The sequence below is a fragment of the Salvelinus alpinus genome, chromosome 31 (genome assembly GCF_045679555.1).
Source record: "Salvelinus alpinus chromosome 31, SLU_Salpinus.1, whole genome shotgun sequence".
NCBI classification, from domain to species: domain Eukaryota; kingdom Metazoa; phylum Chordata; class Actinopteri; order Salmoniformes; family Salmonidae; genus Salvelinus; species Salvelinus alpinus.
In genome coordinates, this window is record NC_092116.1 from 27,006,373 (window position 1) to 27,022,474 (window position 16,102).

The following is a 16,102-nucleotide window of genomic DNA, read 5'->3' on the forward strand; positions in this document are numbered from 1 at the left end:
GTCCTACCTTGAGCTGTTCTTCCATCAGTATCTTGGGCAAAGGATCCTTTCTTGGGAGAAATCATCTTTTGGTGGAAAGCTGTCCTCTTGCCATGTGGAAATGTCAACTGCGTTCGGGATGAACTGAAAAGCGTGCCCAACTTTTCACATCGTTGCAAAAATAAATGTTCCAAAATCGCACTAAACGGATATAAATTGCTATAAAACGCTTTAAATTAACTACCTTATGATGTTTTTAACTCCTATAACGAGTGAAAAGATGACCGGAGAAATATAACAGGCTAAACTAACGCTTGGAACAGGTGCGCGCCGGTGTCCTCTAGGCTCATGACGCAGCTCCCAAAGAATGACTAGCTTCAGGGTTTTTTCATTTGTAGGTCCTGTGAACGTGCAATCGACCCCGTTGGAATCGTCATCACGTAAAGGCATCCAGGGGAAGACGTAAGAAGTGTCCGTATAGTCATAGCAACGACAGTGCCCTTTTAACTGACTTCAGAAGAGTGGCCAACATTTCTCAAATCTGACTCCATGTCAGGGAAATTGCTGTAGAATGGGCTCTGTTCCACTTAGAGACAAAATTTCAACTCCTATAGAAACTATAGACTGTTTTCTATCCAATAATAATAATAATATGCATATTGTACGATCAAGGATTTTGTGGGAAGCCGTTTAAAAAATTAGCCAAGTTAGCATAAATAGTCTAAACAGCGCCCCCATCCCCAACAGGTTTTAAGAATATATTCTCATTTTCAGTGACAGACTAGGAGCAGTGGCATACCTGCCTTGTTCAGGGGCAGAGCAACAGTTTCTTTCCTTGTCAGCTCGGGGATTCGATCTTGCGCAACCTTTCTGTTACAAGTCCAACGCTCTAACCACTAGGCTACCTGACGCCCCCGTTGTGTGTGTGCACGTTTGTGTGTGTGCGTGTGTGTGTGTGTGTGTGTGCGTGTGTGTGTGTGTGTGTGTGGACGTGATTAACTATACTTGTGGGGGCCAGATGTCCCCACAAGAATAGTAAACAAACAAAAATGTTGTTAGTCCCCACAAGGTCAAATGCTATTTCTAGGGGGTTTAGGGATTAGGTTAAAATTAGTGTTTGGGTAAGGGTAAGGGTCAGGGTTATGGTTAGGGGTTAGGGTTAGGTTTAGTGTTAGGGTTAGGGTTAGGGAAAATAAGATTTTGAATGGGACTGAATTGTGTGTCCCAACAAGGTGTGTCACTGCAACCTTAAAGGTCCTCAAAATGTCACCATTGCCCTTTTTTCTAAGCAATGTTGTGCTGCCATTTTTATTGACTTGGCCAAAGCTTTTGATACGGTAGACCATTCCGTTCTTGTGGGCCGGCTAAGGAGTATTGGTGTCTCTGAGGGGTCTTTGGCCTGGTTTGCTAACTACCTCTCTCAAAGAGTGCAGTGTATAAAGTCAGAACATCTGCTGTCTCAGCCACTGCCTGTCACCAAGGGAGTACCCCAAGGCTCGATCCTAGGCCCCAAGCTCTTGTCAATTTACATCAACAACATAGCCCAGGCAGTAGGAAGCTCTCTCATCCATTTATATGCAGATGATACAGTCTTATACTCAGCTGGTCCCTCCCCGGATTTTGTGTTAAATGCTCTACAACAAAGCTTTCTTAGTGTCCAACAAGCTTTCTCTACCCTTAACCTTGTTCTGAACACCTCTAAAACAAAGGTCATGTGGTTTGGTAAGAAGAATGCTCCTCTCCCTACAGGTGTGATTACTACCTCTGAGGGTTTAGAGCTTGAGGAATTCACCTCATACAAGTACTTGGGGGTATGGCTAGACGGTACACTGGCCTTCTCTCAGCACATATCAAAGCTGCAGGCTAAAGTTAAATCTAGACTTGGTTTCCTCTATCGTAATCGCTCCTCTTTCACCCCAGCTGCCAAACTAACCCTGATTCAGATGACCATCCTGCCCATGCTAGATTACGGAGACATCATTTATAGATCGGTGGGAAAGCGACTAGATGTTCTTTACCATTCGGACATCAGATTTGCCACCAATAGTCCTTATAGGACACATCACTGCACTCTATACTCCTCTGTAAACTGGTCATCTCTGTATACCCGTCGCAAGACCCACTGGTTGATGCTTATTTATAAAACCCTCTTTGTCCTCACTCCCCCCTATCTGAGATATCTACTGCAGCCCTCATCCTCAACATACAATACCTGTCCTGCCAATCACATTCTGTTAAAGGTCCCCAAAGCACACACATCCCTGGGTCGCTCCTCTTTTCAGTTCGCTGCAGCTAGTGACTGGAACGAGCTGCAACAAACACTCAAACTGGGCAGTTTAATCTCAATCTCTTCCTTCAAAGACTCAATCATGGACAGCTCTTACTGACAGTTGTGGCTGCTTTGTGTGATTGTTGTCTCTACGTTCTTGCCCTTTGTGCTGTTGTCTGTGCCCAATAATGTTTGTACCATGTCTTTGTGCTGCTACCATGTTGTGTTGCTACCATGTTGTTGTCATGTTGTGTTGCTACCATGTTGTTGTCATGTTGTGTTTCTACCATGCTGTGTTGTCATGTGTTGCTGCCATGCTATGTTGTCTTAGGTCTCTCTTTACGTAGTGTTGTCTTAGGTCTCTCTTTATGTAGTGTTGTCTTAGGTCTCTCTTTATGTAGTGTTGTGTTGTCTCTTTTTATGTAGTGTTGTCTTAGGTCTCTCTTTATGTAGTGTTGTGTTGTCTCTTTATGTAGTGTTGTCTTAGGTCTCTCTTTATGTAGTGTTGTCTTGGGTCTCTCTTTATGTAGTGTTGTCTTAGGTCTCTCTTTATGTAGTGTTGTGTTGTCTCTCTTTATGTAGTGTTGTATAGTCTCTCTTTATGTAGTGTTGTCTTAGGTCTCTCTTTATGTAGTGTTGTCTTAGGTCTCTCTTTATGTAGTGTTGTCTTCGGTCTCTCTTTATGTAGTGTTGTGTTGTTGTTTTAGGTCTCTCTTTATGTAGTGTTGTGTTGTCTCTCTTTATGTAGTGTTGTGTTAGGTCTCTCTTTATGTAGTGTTGTCTTAGGTCTCTCTTTATGTAGTGTTGTGTTGTCTCTCTTGTATTGATGTGTGTTTTGTCCTGTATTTATATTTTATTTATTTTTTATTTTTAATCCCAGCCCCCCGTCGCCGCAGGAGGCCTTTTGCCTTTTGGTAGGCCGTCATTGTAAATAAGAATTTGTTCTTAAACTGACTTGCCTAGTTAAATAAAGGTTAAATAAATACAATAAAAAAAGTTATACAAGACTGTGTGTGTGTTTATGTGTGTGTATCTGTTTACCTGAGATAAACAGCCTACAGCCTCGAATGCCAAAAAACGAATGCAGTTCGGGAGGCTTAGAATAATGAAATGGGATACACTTATATGGGCTGCATTCCAAATGGAACCTTTTCCATTTTCCCTATGGGTCGTGGTCAAAAGTAGTGCACTATATAGGGAATAGTGCGCATATTGAGAAGCAGCCCTGGCGTTGTTCAGACAATATGTCCCAGACTGCCAAAGCCCTACAGGACGGTAAACAGGGTGGTAAACAGGGCTGTAAACAGGGCGGTAAACAGGGCGGTAAACAGGGCGGTAAACAGGGCGGTAAACAGGGCGGTAAACAGGGTGGTAAACAGGGCGGTAAACAGGGCGGTAAACAGGGGGGTAAACAGGGCTGTAAACAGGGCGGTAAACAGGGCGGTAAACAGGGCAGTAAACAGGACGGTAAACAGGGCGGTAAACAGGGCTGTAAACAGGGCGGTAAACAGGGCGGTAAACAGGGCTGTAAACAGGGCGGTAAACAGGGCGGTAAACAGGGCTGTAAACAGGGCGGTAAACAGGGCGATAAACAGGGCGGTAAACAGGGCGGTAAACAGGGCGATAAACAGGGCGGTAAACAGGGCGGTAAACAGGGCGGTAAACAGGGCGATAAACACGGCGGTAAAACAGCAGGATATAAATGATCAGCTAGATAACAAGAGAACAACTATTTAAGATATACACTACCAGTCAACAGTCTGGACACACCTTTTCATTCCAGGGTTTTTCTTTATTTTTACTATTTTCTACATTGTAGAATAATAGTGAAGACATAAAAAACTATGAAATAACACATATGGAATCATGTAGTAAACCAAATAAAGTGTTAATCAAATCAAATATGTTTTATATTTGACATTCTTCAAAGTAGCCACCCTTTGCCTTGATAACAGCTTTGCACACTCTCGGAGAGAGAGACAGAGACAAGTAGACATACTGGAGATTAGAAAGGAACACCACTAAACAGGAAGAGATCAACCAGCTGTATTATAGTTATACGATGTGCAAGTGACGTGAATTTAACTTCCCTATTCCTTGTTTAACAGGCTAAGAATAAGCCTCAAATTTGCAAATTTTCAAAGTCATGAAAATGCGGCCATTTACGATACAGTGGGGAGAACAAGTATTTGATACACTGCCGATTTTGCAGGTTTTCCTACTTACAAAGCATGTAGAGGTCTGTAATTTTTATCATAAGTACACTTCAACTGTGAGAGACGGAATCTAAAACAAAAATCCAGGAAATCACATTGTATGATTTTTAAGTAATTAATTTGCATTTTATTGCATGACATAAGTATTTGATCACCTACCAACCAGTAAGAATTCCGGCTCTCACAGACCTGTTAGTTTTTCTTTAAGAAGCCCTCCTGTTCTCTACTCATTACCTGTATTAACTGCACCTGTTTGAACTCGTTACCTGTATAAAAGACACCTGTCCACACGCTCAATCAAACAGACTCCAACCTCTCCACAATGGCCAAGACCAGAGAGCTGTGTAAGGACATCAGGGATAAAATTGTAGACCTGCACAAGGCTGGGATGGGCTACGGGACAATAGGCAAGCAGCTTGGTGAGAAGGCAACAACTGTTGGCGCAATTATTAGAAAATGGAAGAAGTTCAAGATGACGGTCAATCACCCTCGGTCTGGGGCTCCATGCAAGATATCACCTCGTGGGGCATCAATGATCATGAGGAAGGTGAGGGATCAGCCCAGAACTACACGGCAGGACCTGGTCAATGACCTGAAGAGAGCTGGGACCACAGTCTCAAAGAAAACCATTAGTAACACACTACGCCGTCATGGATTAAAATCCTGCAGCGCACGCAAGGTCCTCCTGCTCAAGCCAGCGCATGTCCAGGCCCGTCTGAAGTTTGCCAATGACCATCTGGATGATCCAGAGGAGGAATGGGAGAAGGTCATGTGGTCTGATGAGACAAAAATATAACTTTTTGGTCTAAATTCCACTCGCTGTGTTTGGAGGAAGAAGAAGGATGAGTACAACCCCAAGAACCCATCCCAAACGTGAAGCATGGAGGTGGAAACATCATTCTTTGGGGCTGCTTTTCTGCAAAGGGGACAGGACGACTGCACCGTATTGAGGGGAGGATGGATGGGGCCATGTATCGCGAGATCTTGGCCAACAACCTCCTTCCCTCAGTAAGAGCATTGAAGATGGGTCGTGGCTGGGTCTTCCAGCATGACAACGACCCGAAACACACAGCCAGGGCAACTAAGGAGTGGCTCCGTAAGAAGCATCTCAAGGTCCTGGAGTGGTCTAGCCAGTCTCCAGACCTGAATCCAATAGAAAATCTTTGGAGGGAGCTGAAATTCCGTATTGCCCAGCGACAGCCCCGAAACCTGAAGGATCTGGAGAAGATCTGTAGGGAGGAGTGGGCCAAAATCCCTGCTGCAGTGTGTGCAAACCTAGTCAAGAACTACAGGAAACGTATGATCTCTGTAATTGCAAACAAAGGTTTCTGTACCAAATATTAAGTTCTGCTTTTCTGATGTATCAAATACTTATGTCATGCAATAAAATGCAAATTATTACTTAAAAATCATACAATGTGATTTTCTGGATTTTTGTTTTAGATTCAGTCTCTCATAGTTGAAGTGTACCTATGATAAAAATTACAGACCTCTACATGCTTTGTAAGTAGGAAAACCTGCAAAATAGGCAGTGTATCAAATACTTGTTCTCCCCACTGTATATATTAAATGAAATAGATAAGAAGGGAACAAAACTAAACAGAAAGAGACAAAGAAAGGGTGGAGAGAGAGATATGGAGACAGAGACAGAGAAAGAGAGAGATAGAGACACAGATAGAGAGAAAGAGAGGGAGACAGAGAGAGAGAGAGAGACACACAGAGAGAGAGAAAGAGAGGGAGACAGAGAAAGAGAGGGAGACACGCAGAGAGAGAGGGAGACACACAGAGAGAGAGAAAGAGAGGGGGGAGAGAGAGATGGATAGGGGGAGAGAGATAGAGAGAGGGGAGAGGGGGAGAGAGAGAGGGGAGAGGGGGAGAGAGATAGAGAGAGGGGAGAGGGGGAGAGAGAGAGGGGAGAAGGGGGAGAGAGAGATGGAGAGGGGGAGGGAGAGAGGGGAGAGGGGGAGAGAGAGATGGAGAGGGGAAGAGAGAGATAGAGAGGGGGAGAGAGAGATAGAGAGGGGGAGATAGAGATAGAGAGGGGGGTGATAGAGATAGAGAGGGGGGAGAGAGAGATAGAGAGGGGGAGATAGAGATAGAGAGGGGGAGAGAGAGATAGAGAGGGGGAGATAGAGATAGAGAGGGGGGAGATAGAGATAGAGAGGGGGGTGGAGCGAGAGAGAAATAGACACACAGGGATTAAAATTCAGTGATTAATGATACAGAGACAGAGAAAGAGAGAGATAGAGACACAGGGAGAGAGAAAGAGAGGGAGAAAGAGAGAGAGAGAGAGACACAGAGAGAGAGAGAAAGAGAGGGAGACAGAGAGAGAGAGGGAGACACACAGAGAGAGAGAAAGCGAGGGAGACACACAGAGAGAGAGAAAGAGAGGGAGACACACAGAGAGAGAAAAAGAGAGGGAGACACACAGAGAGAGAGAAAGAGAGGGAGACACACAGAGAGAGAGAAAGAGAGGGAGACACGCAGAGAGAGAGGGAGACACACAGAGAGAGAGAAAGAGAGGGGGGAGAGAGAGATGGATAGGGGGAGAGAGATAGAGAGAGGGGAGAGGGGGGAGAGAGAGAGGGGAGAGGGGGGAGAGAGATAGAGAGAGGGGAGAGGGGGGAGAGAGAGAGGGGAGAAGGGGGAGAGAGAGATGGAGAGGGGGAGGGAGAGAGGGGAGAGGGGGGAGAGAGAGATGGAGAGGGGAAGAGAGAGATAGAGAGGGGGAGAGAGAGATAGAGAGGGGGAGATAGAGATAGAGAGGGGGAGATAGAGATAGAGAGGGGGGTGATAGAGATAGAGAGGGGGGAGAGAGAGATAGAGAGGGGGAGATAGACATAGAGAGGGGGAGAGAGAGATAGAGAGGGGGAGATAGAGATAGAGAGGGGGGAGATAGAGATAGAGAGGGGGGTGGAGCGAGAGAGAAATAGACACACAGGGATTAAAATTCAGTGATTAATGATACCATATGAGTCTGATGAATCATGGTCATCATTAAGCCTCAGTATGACCCCAAGGTTGGCTCTGTCTGTCTCCCTGTCTCTGTCTCTATCTCCCTCTATGGCCCTCTACCTCTCTCTCTCTCTGTCTCCCTGTCTCTGTCTCTATCTCCCTCTATGGCCCTCTACCTCTCTCTCTCTCTGTCTCTCTGTCTGTCTGTCTCTCTGTCTCTATGTCTCCATATCTCTCTCGCTCTCTCTCTGTGTGTCTCCCTCTCTTTCTCTCTCTCTCCCCCCTCTCTCTCTGTCTCTCTCTCTCGCTCTCCCCCCTCTCCCCTCTATCTCTCTCCCCCTCTCTCTCTCCCCCCTCTCTCTCTCCCCCCTCTCTATCTCTCTCTCTCTTCCTGCGACAGCATCACAAACTGATAGTCTGATGTCTCTATCAATATGAAGTCTGTATCATAATGACAGTCAGTCAGTCACATTCATCCTGTGTGTGTGTGTGTGTGTGTGTGTGTGTGTGTGTGTGTGTGTGTGTGTGTGTGTGTGTGTGTGTGTGTGTGTGTGTGTGTGTGTGTGTGTGTGTGTGTGTGTGTGTGTGTGTGTGTGTGTGTGTGTGTGTGTGTGTGAGTGTGTGATGTCTGTATCATAATGACAGAGACAGTCATTTATCCTTCCTGTCTCAGTGATGACTCACGGTCGTTGTAGCGACCAAATCAATTTAGGCGGGAGGTTCTAATGAACCAATAAGGAGGGTGTGTGGTATAACGACCAATATACCACGGCTAAGGGTGGTTCTTAGGCACGACGTGAAGCGTAGTGTAGCCTGGATACAGCCCTTAGCCGTGGTATATTGGCCATATACCACAAACCCCCGAGATGCCGTATTGCTAACATAAACTGGTTACCAACGTAATTAGAACAGTAAACAAGTCCAATTATTATATACTTTTGTAATTGTGTAATGTGTCTTACCTCTCGAGCTTCAAATATTTTGATGGAAGGCGTCGGGTATGACTGGACGGGACTAAACCAAAACATGTAGTTTATATCTGAAACGTTTTCATGAAGTTGATGATAATCTTGAAGCTTATTCATAAGACCCCAGACGTGACCCCGTATGTGACCCCAGACCTGACCCCGGACGTGACCCCGTATGTGACCCTGGACGTGACCCCGGACGTGACCCCGTATGTGACCCTGGACGTGACCCCGGACGTGACCCCGTATGTCACCCCGGACGGGACCCCAGACGTGACCCCGGACGTATGAGGAAGTGTCACTTTCACAGGGTATTCTTCCTTGTTACTGTGTTGGTGCAGTGTAGCGACCGTGGTGATGCCTCCATTCAGCGATACCAAGTCTCCTGAACATCTATTGAGCTCCACCATTGGTTGTCCATTGGTTGTCTGTTGGTTGTCCATTGGTTGTCTGTTGGTTGTCCATTGGTTGTCCGTTGGTTGTCCATTGGTTGTCCGTTGGTTGTCCATTGGTTGTCCATTGGTTGTCCATTGGTTGTCCATTGGTTGTCCGTTGGTTGTCCATTAGTTGTCCATTGGTTGTCCATTGGTTGTCCGTTGGTTGTCCATTAGTTGTCCATTGGTTGTCCATTGGTTGTCCATTGGTTGCCCGTTGGTTGTCCAATGACAAGTCCATATCAAGTGAGTATCTAGAGTGGGTCTCAGCTACTGAGTAGAAACAAGTTGCCCCCCTCATCCAACCACTGATACAGGGTCAGCTATATTTCCCCCCACCCAAATGGTCAAGGTTATATTGAGCGACAGGTAATCTGATCCTAGATCAGTGTTTAATGGTAACGATAAAAGCCACTAAGGTTGTTTCCACATCTGGATCGCCGGCACACACACACACACACACACACACACACACACACACACACACACACACACACACACACACACACACACACACACACACACACACACACACACACACACACACACACACACACACACACACACACACACACACACACACACACACACACACATATACACACATACATACACACACACACACACACAGACACACACAGACACAGAAACACTTACGTTTCCACCACACCCGGATCGATGATACTCTCTTGACCTGCTGCAGCTTCCTCCTCTGCTGTCTCTTTCCTCTTCAGTGTCCCTCGTTTATTCACCGCCGCCCCGGAGAGTTGGATCAACTTCATCTGCCTAGAGAGGGAGGGAGGGAGGGAGGGAGGGAGGGAGGGAGGGAGAGGGAGAGGAGATGGGAGGGAGGGAGGGAGGGAGGGAGAGGAGAGGAGAGGAGAGGAGAGGAGAGGGAGGGAGGGAGGGAGGGAGGGAGGGAGGGAGGGAGGGAGGGAGAGGAGAGGAGAGGAGAGGAGAGGAGAGGAGAGGAGAGGAGAGGAGAGGAGAGGAGAGGAGAGGAGAGGAGAGGAGAGGAGAGGAGAGGAGTGGAGAGGAGAGGGAGCGAGGGAAGGAGAGAGATGATAAGAGAGAAAAAGAGACCCTAACCCTAACCTTAACCATAAACCTAACCCTAACTCCTAAACCTAACCTTAACCATAAACCTAACCATAACCCTAACTCCTAAACCTAACCATAAACCTAACCATAAACCTAGCCCTAACCCTAACTCCTAAACCTAAACCTAAACCTAACTCCTAAACCTAACCTTAATCATAAACCTAACCCTAACTCCCAAACCTAACCTTAACCATAAAGATAACCCTAACTCCTAAACCTAAACCTAATCTTTAACCCCTAACCCTAAATCTAACACTAATTCTAACCATAAACCTCCTAGAAATAACCCCCAGTTCGTGGAATTTCTGTTAGTTTACCATTCTTGTGGGAACGTGTGGTAAATTTAAACGTGTCCACAAGCGCTGCAGCCAGGCCTTACAATATCAGCATAAAGCTTTATCCTAACCAGAGCATAAACAGTCAACTCTACAGAATGTTAATACAGTCACACACTCACACACGCACGTCAACAGTCACTCACTCGCACGGACACACACACACACACACACACACACAGTAGTATGTTCATCTGGATGTAATTCATAAAAATGCTTTTATTTACACACTGTGGGCTTAATGGGTTTCTAGAACAGCTGATTTTCACCCTTACAGGAATAACATAGATGGAGTTATGGAGAGAGAGAACAGATGGCTCTCACCCTTACAGGGATAAAATAGATGGATTTATGGATTTATGGCGTTAGAGAGAGAGAGAGAGAGAGAGAGAGAGAGAGAGAGAGAGAGAGAGAGGAGACAGAGAGTACAGAGAGAGTACAGAGAGAGTACAGAGAGAATAGAGATTGAACAGAGAGAATAGAGATTGAACAGAGAGAATAGAGATTGAACAGAGAGAATAGAGATTGAACAGAACGAACAGAGAGAATAGAGATTGAACAGAACGAACAGAGAGAATAGAGAGAGAACAGAAGGAACAGAGAGAGAACAGAGAGAACAGCGAGCGAGAACAGAAAAAGACAGAATAGAAAGGAAGAGAGAACCAAGAGAGAGAACAGAGAGAGAAAGAACAGAGGAAAATAGAGGAAAAAGGACAGAGGGAGAGAACAGAGAGAGAACAGAGAGATAACAGAGAGAGAGAACAAAACAAGAACAGAGAGAATAGAGATGGAACAGAGAGAGAACAGAAGGAACAGAGAGAATAGAGATAGAACAGAGAGAATAGAGATGGAACAGAGAGAGAACAGAAGGAACAGAGAGAATAGAGATAGAACAGAGAGAATAGAGATAGAACAGAGAGAATAGAGATGGAACAGAGAGAGAGAGAACAGAAAGAACAAAGAGAACAGAGAGGAAGAGAGAACTGAGAGGAAGAGAGAAAAGAGAGAGAGAACAGAGAGGAAGAAAGATCAGAGAGGAAGAGAGAAAAGAGAGAGAGAACAGAGAGAGAAGAGAGACCAGAGGAAGAGAATGAAAGATAGAGAGAGAACAAGAGCCATTACCAGCCAAAAACAACATCTACACCACCATGTGATGGAGAGAGAGAGAGCGAAAGAGAGAGAGAACGATAAAGAGAGAGAGAGAGGGAGATGATGGAGAGACCATTAATGTTGGTGACCTCAGGGATATTATGTTGTTTAATCTGCTATGCTGTCTCGTACATAAGAGAAGAACACAACACACAGACACAAAGACACACAAAGACACACACACACACACACACACACACACACACACACACACACACACACACACACACACAAACAGACACACACACACAGACACACACACACACACACACACACACACACACAGACACACACACACACACAGACACACACATTCACACACAGACACACACAGAAACACACAGAAACACACACACAGACACACACAGACACACACAGAAACACACACACACAGACGCACACACACACACACACACAGACACATGCAATAGGTTGTCCTCTCTCTGATAAGGGCTCCTCAGAGAGAGAAAAGTAATACAATCTACATGAAGAACTAGTAATACTACTGGTGCATGGTTAGCCGTCCGTAACGTGTCGTGGAAATTCGAATCAATAATGAGGAGAGACAAGGTCAATCACCAATCAGGATGATACTTTATTCACAACTTATTAATAGCATCAATTAATTATTGCAATAATGAAGCTGGTTGACGACCCACCCCTAGATGATTCGTTGAGAGCCCAACGAGTGGATTTGAGTCACAGCAGTTTATAGCCAAGTACATCCTCCTGAATGTTCATGACAAACAACAGATGTATGGAATGGGTCACAGGGTTAGGATTCTTTTGAAAGATACTAATAATTTATACTAATAATTCAAAACTGTTCTCATTTTGTAGAAACCCAAACCAGAGCCATGTCTCCCTGGTACCTTCCAGTCAGACCAGAGCCATGTCTCCCTGGTACCTTCCAGTCAGACCAGAGCCATGTCTCCCTGGTACCTTCCAGTCAGACCAGAGCCATGTCTCCCTGGTACCTTCCAGTCAGACCAGAGTCATGTCTCCCTGGTACCTTCCAGTCAGACCAGAGCCATGTCTCCCTGGTACCTTCCAGTCAGACCAGAGTCATGTCTCCCTGGTACCTTCCAGTCAGACCAGAGCCATGTCTCCCTGGTACCTTCCAGTCAGACCGGAGCCATGTCTCCCTGGTACCTTCCAGTCAGACCGGAGCCATGTCTCCCTGGTACCTTCCAGTCAGGCCGGAGTCATGTCTCCCTGGTACCTTCCAGTCAGACCAGAGCCATGTCTCCCTGGTACCTTCCAGTCAGACCGGAGCCATGTCTCCCTGGTACCTTCCAGTCAGACCAGAGCCATCTCCCTCACATGAATGGAATGTGGCCTAAGGCATCGTAAATCAACTATCAGCATTAAGCCCCAGAGGCCCAATTCAGTTCACACAGACACAATATGTGACTCACCACCTGGATTCGGACGTACGTAGCAATCAAAGAAAATTGTATTTTTTTACATTGGTAAAAAGTAGAGACTCAGAGCTACAAAATGGTATATCATACACTGCATTTTTGAGGAACAATGGGAATGTAATTCTGCCTTGAAAGTTGATAAACTTGTAAACTCACTTTTTAGAAAAGGGCCTTTGAATGTTTTGGTACCTACTGGAGAGCTCTCCTTTGTCTACACCCATTCAGCATTGTTCACACCCTCTTTAACCAGCCCTACCCATCTCTAAGTATTCACATGTGAGGTCATGTGCTATACATTGAGTAGTGTAGTAAAGATTAAGACTAAAAGTAATAAAAGTAGTAGCCTAAAGGAAGGAAAAATTCCAGGTAAACAGAAAGTGTCCAGATACAAATATTTTATAAATATTTTATAATTATTAATATTTTAATATATTAATATTTATAATTATTAGATGACGCTTACCCAGACACACATAAATTGATGGGTCATGTGAAAGAAATGCTGCAACCCGTAGCCACATCCAGTGGTGGAAAAAGTGCTCAATTGTCATATATTGGAGTAGAAGTAAAGATACCTTAATAGAAAATGACTGAAGTAAATGTAAAAGTCACCCAGTAAAATACAACTTGACTAAAAGTATAAAAGTTTGGTTTAAAAAATACTTAAGTATCAAAAGTAAAGGTATAAATAATTTCAAATTTGTTATATTAAACCAGATTAAACCAAAAAAAGATATGTTTTATTGACGGATAGCCAGGGGCACACCCCAACACTCAGACATCATTTACAGATAGCCAGGGGAACACCCCAACACTCAGACATCATTTACAGATAGCCAGGGACACACTCCAACACTCAGACATCATTTACAGATAGCCAGGGTCACACTCCAACACTCAGACATCATTTACAGATAGCCAGGGTCACACTCCAACACTCAGACATCATTTACAGATAGCCAGGGTCACACTCCAACACTCAGACATCATTTACAGATAGCCAGGGACACACCCCAACACTCAGACATCATTTACAGATAGCCAGGGACACACTCCAACACTCAGACATAATTTACAGATAGCCAGGGACACACTCTGACACTCAGACATCATTTACAGATAGCCAGGGGCACACTCCAACACTCAGACATAATTTACAGATAGCCAGGGGAACACTCCAACACTCAGACATCATTTACAGATAGCCAGGGACACACTCCAACACTCAGACATCATTTACAGACAGTCAGGGTTACACTCCAACACTCAGACATCATTTACAGATAGCCAGGGACACACTCCAACACTCAGACATCATTTACAGATAGCCAGGGACACACTCCAACACTCAGACATCATTTACAGATAGCCAGGGACACACTCCAACACTCAGACATCATTTACAGACAGTCAGGGTTACACTCCAACACTCAGACATCATTTACAGATAGCCAGGGACACACTCCAACACTCAGACATCATTTACAGATAGCCAGGGACACACTCCAACACTCAGACATCATTTACAGACAGTCAGGGTTACACTCCAACACTCAGATATCATTTACAGATAGCCAGGGACACACTCCAATACTCAGACATCATTTACAAATAGCCAGGGACACACCAACACTCAGACATAATTTACAGATAGCCAGGGGCACACTCCAACACTCATACATCATTTACAGATAGCCAGGGACACACTCCAACACTCAGACATCATTTACAGATAGCCAGGGACACTCCAACACTCAGACATACTTTACAGATAGCCAGGGACACACTCCAACACTCAGACACCATTTACAGATAGCCAGGGACACACTCCAACACTCAGACATAATTTACAGATAGCCAGGGGCACACTCCAACACCCAGACATCATTTACAGATAGCCAGGGACACACTCCAACACTCAGACATCATTTACAAATAGCCAGGGGCACACTCCAACACCCAGACATCATTTACAGATAGCCAGGGACACACTCCAACACCCAGACATCATTTACAGATAGCCAGGGACACACTCCAACACCCAGACATCATTTACAGATAGCCAGGGACACACTCCAACACTCAGACATCATTTACAGATAGCCAGGGACACACTCCAACACTCAGACATCATTTACAGATAGCCAGGGACACACTCCAACACTCAGACATCATTTACAGATAGCCAGGGACACACTCCAACACTCAGACATCATTTACAGATAGCCAGGGACACACTCCAACACTCAGACATCATTTACAGATAGCCAGGGACACACTCCAACACTCAGACATCATTTATAAACAAAGCATTTGTGTTAAGTGAGTCCGCCAGATCAGAGGCAATAGGGATGACCAGGGATGTTCTCTTGATAAGTGGTGTGAATTGGACAATTTTCCTGTCAAAATGTAACAAGTACTTTTGGGTGTCAGGGAAAATGTATGGAGTAAAAAGTACATTATTTTCTTTCAGAATGTGGTGAAGTAAAAGTTTCCAAAAATATGAATAGTCAAGTAATGTGCAGATACCCCCCAAAAATGAACAGCACATGAACAGTACATGAACAGCACATGAACAGCACATGAACAGTACATGAACAGCACATGAACAGCACATGAACAGCACATGAACAGCACATGAACAGCACATGTACAGGACATGAACAGCACATGAACAGCACATGAACAGTACATGAACAGTACATGAACAGCACATGAACAGCACATTAACAGGACATGAACAGCACATGAACAGCACATGAACAGTACATGAACAGCACATGAACAGTACATGAACAGCACATGAACAGCACATGTACAGTACATGAACAGCACATGAACAGCACACGAACAGTACATGAACAGCACATGAACAGCACATGAACAGCACATGAACAGCACACGAACAGTACACGAACAGCACATGAACAGCACAGGAACAGTACATGAACAGCACATGAACAGCACATGAACAGTACATGAACAGCACATGAACAGCACATGAACAGCACATGTACAGCACATGAACAGTACATGAACAGCACATGAACAGCACATGAACAGCACATGAACAGTACATGAACAGCACATGAACAGCACATGAACAGCACATGTACAGCACATGAACAGCACATGTACAGTACATGAACAGATGCATGCGCCAAGTTTTGCTCAGTGGATGGATCTCTACAGAAGGTGTAAATAGAACAGCCAAATGGTTACTTATATAGTAGCAATATCAGAAACAGTGTCAATATAAAGAAAATAACATG

The 16,102-nt window shown here is 44.9% G+C and overlaps 1 protein-coding gene across 2 annotated transcripts in view; it reads right to left on the reverse strand.

Moving 5' to 3' along the window:
• Positions 1 to 16,102, reverse strand: part of LOC139561628 (5-hydroxytryptamine receptor 2C-like) — a 307,369-nt gene that overhangs the window by 38,850 nt on the left and 252,417 nt on the right. For both annotated transcript variants that reach the window (XM_071378848.1, XM_071378847.1), the window contains one exon: positions 9,479 to 9,607. The gene's annotated coding sequence lies outside the window, so the exon portion shown is untranslated. The remainder of the gene's footprint in view (positions 1 to 9,478; positions 9,608 to 16,102) is intronic.